The sequence below is a fragment of the Pundamilia nyererei genome, unplaced genomic scaffold (assembly GCF_000239375.1).
Source record: "Pundamilia nyererei isolate P.nyererei 1_Seehausen unplaced genomic scaffold, PunNye1.0 scaffold00066, whole genome shotgun sequence".
NCBI lineage: Eukaryota > Metazoa > Chordata > Actinopteri > Cichliformes > Cichlidae > Pundamilia > Pundamilia nyererei.
In genome coordinates this window covers 162,989-170,890 of record NW_005187467.1, presented here as the reverse complement: position 1 = coordinate 170,890, position 7,902 = coordinate 162,989, and positions in this window count along the sequence as shown.

Genomic DNA, 7,902 nt, shown 5'->3' with positions numbered 1-7,902 from the left:
TCCACCCCCTCTCTCTTCTCCCTTTCCTTATTGTCTTTTCTCAGCGCTTCTGCTACCATATTATGGCGGAAAAACTGGGTCCTAAAGCCTGTTGGTCCTCACCCTGTATTTGATGTGTTTCAATTACTCTCAGGCCCTCTTAAGCTTAGTAAGAGAAACGTGCACATGCAAAGTGAGGACATTTGCCTTTTCTTACTTCTTTAAGAGGATTACCAGGGTCAAGACTTGATTTTGGGTTGGAATTAGGATTTGGGTTAAGACCAGGGATCTAGCAGGGAGGTTTAAGGTTAGCCTTAGCAAAACAAATGTATGTGTCCTTTGGGATGCCATTTGATTTGAGCATTCTGGACAGGCTGAAAATACAATACCCGCAGGCAAGGTGCAAGTATGAGATGAAAAATCTCATTTATGTTGCTGCATGTAGCAAACACAAAAGTGGACACAGGCAGCAATCAAAACAGAGAGGGAACAAAAACTGAGGGAGGGGGAGCCAGAGGGCGGTTGATTATTATGCAGTTGCTTTCTTTAGGCCTATCTATATATGTGCTATTGCAGAGTGGAGGCAGTGAGATGCCCTCCGGCAAGGATGACTCCACTTTGTGTCAGTCCTTTAATGTCGGCTTCACCCTGTGACCCACTTTAGTCACCCAGGCCAGCTCACATTAAGATCTCCAGTCAGAAATAGTCTCAAGATGCAAAAACAGACATTCCTGCTTTGGGCCATGCTTATTTTGCCTTTTTGCCTATTTTGCCTTTTTCAGGGGAGGCCATGCAGGATAAAGTTCATGCATTTCTGGACACTAGCAGTCAATGAAATCCACAGGGCTTAAGCTGAGTATTTAATGAGGTACGCTGCTCTTAGCTCGAATCCCCCTCCCCCTGAAACGGTTTAACCTTTTAGTTGTTTTTGTTCTTGCTTTTTGGTTCTTTCCAGGCAGTCAGCATAGCCACAATGCTGCCTATCTGATGCTTCGTTTATCTTTGCCTGTCAGTGTGACAAGCATCCTCTCAGTCCAGTCCATCATGAAATAGAGATCAATATGCTCTCTTTAGTCTGAGCACATCCTCGCACATTCGCTCTATTTTCCTGCTTTTCCTTTATTCCACCATTCCTTCTCTAGTTTTCTCTCATCATCTTTCTCCATCTTCTGCTCTATTTTAGCTGAAATATGCAGAGATAAGGATTAAGGATAGGCAAGGTAGGCAAGGAGATACATACAATTACTACTGGAAACCAGTGTGTCTTTTGATCATGTTAATTGATAATAAGCTTATAACCTTTAATATGAAAGTTTGAAAACAGCTGCACAACAAAATATAATGTTTTTGTCACGGTTTTGTTTTGGGTTTTTTTTGTTTGATTTTTTCTCATCACTTCCATTTGGATGCTAACTTCCTAAAAAGAAGAAGAAGCAGAAGGAGGAGAAGAAGGTCCTTCATTTTTCTATAATTGTGCATTTTGTTTTTCAAGTTTCTCATGATTCTGGCTGGCCTCTATGTGCAATGTATTTTGACTCCCCCCTTAACGCATTTGTTTGCTTTACAAACTGGTTTCCCATGCATGACCCCAAGCTTGTGGATTAAAGACTTAGATTTCAGACTAACCTGGTTTCTAGTATTCTGTGCTTGGATCCTGTCCTCACTGAATATGCACAATGCTCAGTAAAATTAATGGGATTTGAAATTTTGGCTTAAAATATCAGATATCAGTGTCTTTAGCCTGAAGTGATATTATTTCTGCACTCAAATTCTTTTTACCAGTGGAAGTAAAGAAAAGATTGCAAAAGTACTACATATACATATAAGAATTTGGAAGCACTTGAATAAATAATGGCATCAGCCTCTTTAAATAATTCAGTTTTAACCAAAATTCTGAACAAAGAAAGACAAAAAGAAACAACACCACACACAATTCTTTGTAAAGGCTTGATTACTATTTCTTCTTACAAATATTTATCTGTACATCCATTTTCTTTTGCATATCCAATTCAGAGTCACAGTTGGGCTGGAGCCCATTCCAGCTCTCATAAGCAATGAGGTGGAGTACACCTAGGCTAAGGTGCCAGTAATTATCCATCCATCCATCCTGAAGCCTATCCCAGCTATCATAGGGCGAGAGGCAGGGTACATCATGGATTTAGAGTCACCAGTAAACCTCGTGTACATGGCTTTGGACTGTGGGAGGAAGCTGGAGTACCCAGAAAGACCCCACACAGACACAGAGAGATCCTGCAAACTCCAAAGAAAGGCCTGATGTGGCTGGTGGATTCAAACCTAAGATCTTCTTTCTCTGAAGCAGTGGAGCTAACCACAACACCACTGTGCTGCCCCACAAATATTTAAGCATTTAAAAAATGATATCAGCTTCTCTGCACTGCACTACAATTCACCCCGACTGGTTTTGTATGTGTCAGTTGCATACCAATATCCGCTGTTGATGATAAAGCCCTTATCACCAAGCCTGTCACTTTTAACAAGCAGCTTTGCAAATAATGAGCTAACAGTGGATTAAGACAACTTCCAGATGAGAAGGCGATGACCACAGCAGCAACAGCATATTTACACATACAGCAGTGTTTTCAGGAATGCAGTTCAATTACTACATTTTGTAATAAGAAGAAAAAAAGATGCAAACAAATAGAGCTAGGCTTGGTATTTTAAATAAGTTTGTTTTTCTCCTTTAGAAGCGCTGTGGCAGCAACAGCGCTACAGAGTTAGCCACCTCAGCAAAACCTGTAAGGGAGAATAAAGGAGGGAGAGAAGGAGGAGTGTAGTATTAGCAGAGAGCCTGAGGTGGTAAGTGGCACAATAGGGAAAACACAGCAAAACTAATACTCCCCAAGGAGGGAAAACCACATCACTCTAGATTTCAAAAACATAATTATTGACGGAACATGTTTTGTCTGCACAGGTGGCTTACAGCATCAGATTGCCTTTTCCAATATAAAGGGCAGAAAACATGAGCAGGAGTGATCAGGATGATCTTCGCTCAAGCCTGCTGTTATTTTTGCTTTGAAAGAGCTCCAGGGGACATATTGATGTTTTAGCAAGATGTAATCTATTATTCTTGTTACAGAAAAAAGGCTAACAAGAGACGCTGTTTGTGTGCCAAGCACTTTGGGCGAAATGCAAATGCAGCAGCCCAATCTTCCATCAGGGCTGCACACAGCTGATGAGGGATGATTTGTGTGTGCATGCGCTGCAGTACTGCTGGGTTTTACACACCAGCAGAGGGGAAATGCAGCCCTTGTACATCCATCCCTCCATGCAAGACAATACATGAAGAAAGTTGGCGCTCATGACTCTCATTTCTATCCATGAATGTTCGGGCTCCACTCTCTGCCTCTGGAGAGCTAAATTATTTATGTTACATAAGGAAAGAATTGCTTAGGGATACAACAACAATCAAAATGGCACTCAGCATGTGGCACAAACACACTCACACAAATGCAAGGATGTTTATGATAAACACAATTTGAATATGGACACATGCTTTAGCGATAGTATTAAGTATTATCATGCTCATAATTGTAGCTATTTTGACTGGATGAGTGAGTGAATTCTCAGGAACACAGATTAATGTTTCATTAATGTTTGAGCTTTGAGGGGGACAAAAGGTGATGCAGTGTTGCTTTGCATTGAAGAGAGCTCGGTGATCAATAGTTTAACATAGCAGCTTGTGATGTAAACTGTTCTAATGGGATGGAAGTTTCATCACTCATGATGCATTTTGTCATGATCCTGGTGAGCGTCTGTGTTTTCCTGCATCCGTCTTGTGAGTAGAGTTCTGGTTTCTCACCTGTTCTGCTCACCTGCTATCCATCGACGGCAATCAGCGTTCGTCAGCTACCTCATGGCGGTAACCAAGCCTCATTGCTTCTTGTCTTCATGTTTATTCTTTGTATTTACCATGATTTTCCGGTGCCTTCAGTTACCTCAGTCTGAGGTGATTCTTGGCGAACACGAACAGACTTTACTCCTCTCCCTGCTCCCGAGGGATTCATTCTGAATTTTCCACTGCTGCTTTTCTGAAAATCATGCTGGTGTTTTTCAATGCAGTCTCCCTTCTAAGGGGAACTCAGTCGGTTCAGGGGTTTTCTATTGCAGTGTTCTCTAGTGTTCGGCGGCTCACTGTGCTTTCCTCAGTTCACAACAAATATCAGGACCTCCAGGAGATCTTTAGTAAGGACAAGGTGTTGTTTCTTAGATCTCACAGGCCTTATGACAGCGCCATTGAGCTCCTTCCTAGCGCCCCCTTACCCTCTAGCAGAATTTACAACCTGTCTAGGCCCAGGAGGAAGGCAGTGGAAAACTATATTCTTAAGTCATTGGCAGCCGGCATCATCCGTCCATCCTCTTCCCTAGTAGGTGCAAGACATGGGCCAACTCCCACATCACGGAAACACCTTCACCTGTTTCTCGGTTTCGCAAACTTCCACCGACATTTTATTCGGAGTTACAGCCAGGTAGCTGCGCCACTCACCTCACCTCCACTAAGATTCTACTCATCTGGTCCCCAGAAGCCAAAGCAGCCTTCCTTAAATCAAAACAACAATTCACCTCTGCACCCGTTCTGGTCCACCCCGATACCACGAAGCCATTCGTTGTAGGGGTAGATGCCTCAGACACCCGCTCCCAAGTATGTACCAGGACAAAAGGTATGGCTTGCTGGCATCCTTCTCAAATCACTCTTCTGCAAGCCTACTCCACGCTACATTGGACCATATGAGATCCAAGTCATCATCAGTCCTATGTCAGTTAAATTTAAACTCCCTGCCTACATGTGCATACATCCCAATTTCCATGTTTCTCAAGTCAAGCCAGTGCACTCCAGTTCTTTGTCCCCTTTGACACATTAAAAAGCACATTTTATTACAGTTAGAATTTCTGGTATCAGTGAGATCTTAAGAAGAATTCGTCCAACTTTACACTTTTTAATCTTATTGAAACCTTAGCAACATGACCTTATGGGTTTAGGTCTATTATCAAAACAGTCTTATATCAGAAACTCATTTTAATACAGGGTCAATGTTATATAAAAGATCTAGTTTAAAAGTAAAAATCATCATATTAAAAATAAAATCCAGCAAAGTGGGACATTAACCGTTACAGTCCATCACTCAACTTCCCAAATTTAAAAAAAAAATTGAACTCCTCCTTTAAATCTGGTAACTTTTTATTCAGGAGAAAATGCAGGCACTGCAGCCTGAATATGCTAAAATGCCCCTCAGAGAATAACAGTTTATTTGCATGTCAAAGTATGAATCTCAATGGTGAAGCTGTAGCAAAACCATTAGTAGAGAGCTGAGTGTTATCCTGGCTGCCAGTTTTTTCAACAGTGTTACTGTAACCAAAATGTAATAAATGCAATAAACAAAACCAGTCTAAGACCAGAATGATTAGATATTTAGTGGAAACGATGACTTAGATTCTATGTCCCAAATGTATCTGAAAAATATAGAGTAATACAAACAATTAGGTAGAATAGGACATTTTTAAAATCCCTTATTAAGCCATGAGACTAACCCTGAAGTAGTTGTTTATTTAAAGACACATGTGGGACAAACCTAAAGCTGTGGACTACCTTTTATTGTGTCTGATATCTCATTTCATTAAGACCCAGAAGTGATTTATGAATGTTAACAGTATGCAATAGTGTACATAGCCCAATTTTTATGACCAGATATGTGTACAAGTTTCTTTATGTTTTTCAGTATTAGATATAGAGTTTCCCAATATAGGTGGTATTGTTCACCTTTTGAGTCTCTGTATGAGTGCTTGTGTGTCCATGTGTCATCACAGCAAAATGTGGTCTTAGAGACATCTAGCAGTTGTAGTGGGAAATATATCAAAGGTGGTTTTGAGCACTTTTGTGGGTGTTTGCCTGACAGCTGGACTATCTGTGGACAGATTTTGGAAAAACAAAATTGCAGTATCCGTGTAATCGGCTGCTGCTCCAGGGTAAAAGGTCATTGTCAATTAAAGACACATATGAACGTGCACCTGAAGCTCCACCATGCCTAGTGCCTTACAGTATTATTCCTGTGGCTTTCTATTTCTGTGACGAGTCTACAGCAATCATGCTTTGTTGAATAAAATTACAAATATATCAAAATGTGTCATTAACACATACTTCATCTGAAGGCTCAGTGGGCAGCCATGGGCAGAGCTCCCAAAGAGTGCTTCACAGCAATACGGAAGCCTGCACTATTTAACAGAGGTCACCACACAAAATGATATTACACAACTCTGCTTGGCGCTCTCTCTCTCTCTCTTTCTCTGTTTCTCATCTTCTGTGGTGCACTGTGGTATATTTTCCCAGATGCAGCAAATTTTCCCACATCTTCCTCCTTTTATTCATTAACCTAGCGGTGAACTGAAACAGCACCTCATTATGAACATTTGAAAGGGACAGTGTAAGAGCCACTAATCAGATCAGACAGCAAATAAATACCAGAGCATGCACACATGCCAAGAAATGTTCAGTACACACTCATCCCTGCATGCGCGCACATGTGCACATATACACAACTTTTGGGGAATTTTGGCTGGATTTCTATTAGTGTAATGAAATTGTGGTAAGTAATGAAATAAATGCTTAAGTGCCAATTCAAGAGTAATTGATTTACTTGAGAGGGGAGGCTGAATAAAGAAAAAGCTTTTTCTTTTCCTTTTTGTCATTTTTATGCACGTGACATCATGATGGGAAAGGGGGAGGTGTGTGTGTGTGTGGTGGGGGTGTGTGGGGTTAATACAGAGGAAGAGCAAATAAAGATAAAAGCAGACAAAGACAGAAACATCCAAACAGACAAGATGAAAGATGGGGGATTGGACAGGAGCCTCAGGTCTGAGGTCTTCTGGCAATTAAAGTGATTAATATCCTCCTGCCGAGGAAGTGATGGGAATGGGGGGTGTTTGGTTAATGGAGTCAGATTAAGAATAATTGTTGCTCAGACAGTCTGTCTGTAAAGGACTAAAAGAGGCTGAGAACACCCAGAAGAGACAGGGTTAGAAGCAAAGATTGTTCACATAAAGTCATGATACCTAGAAGCTCTGTGTGTATCCTGATGGAAGAGGAAAATTGAGAAATATCAAATGACAGAACAATGATAAATATAAGGGGCAAACAGAAGCTTTTGTGGAATTTTATGTTTTTCCCCTCACCAATCCATTCTGGCATTTGTTCTTGAAGCCCCTTAATGAGCACCAGATCCAACACCTGAGTGCACCTTCTTGTCAAAGCACCAGGCTAACAAAATTAACTCATCAGTAGTGTTATTTACAGCGATAACAGTCAACCTTTCCACTTCTTTTCCAGTTTTGTTTTTAATATATTTCCATCTATACATTGCAGAAAGGTGGTAAGCAGTGGAGAGGCCTTAAGGTTTCAGTAGAAATTAGTTTATGCACTGAATCAACTGCTTGACTGACGCAGCATCTTAGTTTTATTTGTTGTATTCATAGCAGAATCAATCCCAGTGGATGTAATCTGAGTGTGCCACAGAAAATCATCTGCCTCCATCTCATCCTATCACCAGCATTCTCCTCTGTCACATCTACCTTCTGCATGTCTTCTTTCATTACATCCATGAGTTTTCTCTGCATTCTGTCTTTTTTTTCTATTTCCTAGCAGCTCCATCTTCAACATCCTCTATCCAGTTAATCTACTATCCCTCCTCTACACATGTCCAAACACTCACAGCCTTACCTCTCTGACTGACCTCACCTGTCAGTCTGCTCATCACCACTGCAACCAGCAAGGGTCTCAGAGCTGATCCCTGATGTAATTCCACTCCCACTTTGAACCCATATGTTACTTGTACACACCCCACCACTGTCTTGCTGCCCTCATACATGTTCTGTATCACCCTCAGTTACTTTTCTGCCACTCCTCACTCCCTC